The sequence below is a fragment of the Geospiza fortis genome, unplaced genomic scaffold (genome assembly GCF_000277835.1).
Source record: "Geospiza fortis unplaced genomic scaffold, GeoFor_1.0 scaffold425, whole genome shotgun sequence".
Classification (NCBI taxonomy): Eukaryota; Metazoa; Chordata; class Aves; order Passeriformes; family Thraupidae; genus Geospiza; species Geospiza fortis.
In genome coordinates this window covers 2,052,788-2,053,141 of record NW_005054387.1, presented here as the reverse complement: position 1 = coordinate 2,053,141, position 354 = coordinate 2,052,788, and positions in this window count along the sequence as shown.

The window sequence follows — 354 nt, the reverse complement described above, 5'->3', positions numbered from 1 at the left end:
GGGCGGCTGTGCCCGGTGGGTGTTGCCGGTGCCCGAGGGCCGAGCCGGAGCCCGCTCAGTCCCGGGGGTTTCTGTGGGAGCTCTGAGGGAGGCAGGGGCGTCTTGCTCGCTGTAACAGAGCCGAGTGTCAAGCCTGGCTTTGATCCCCTCCCGCCTTCGGCTGTGTAACCTCCAAGGAGGGACTCCCGAGAATGTCAGAAATGAGGTAGCTCCAAAATATTTTTTGTGTGTGGAAGGCTCACCTTGGAGTTGTTCCCTGACGCTGAGGCTGCTGCGGTTGTCCTGCCCTGTGATGGGGATGAAGGGGGGGAAAGCTGGCTGGACGTGAGGGTGTGCAGCTGTTAGTCACGCCTT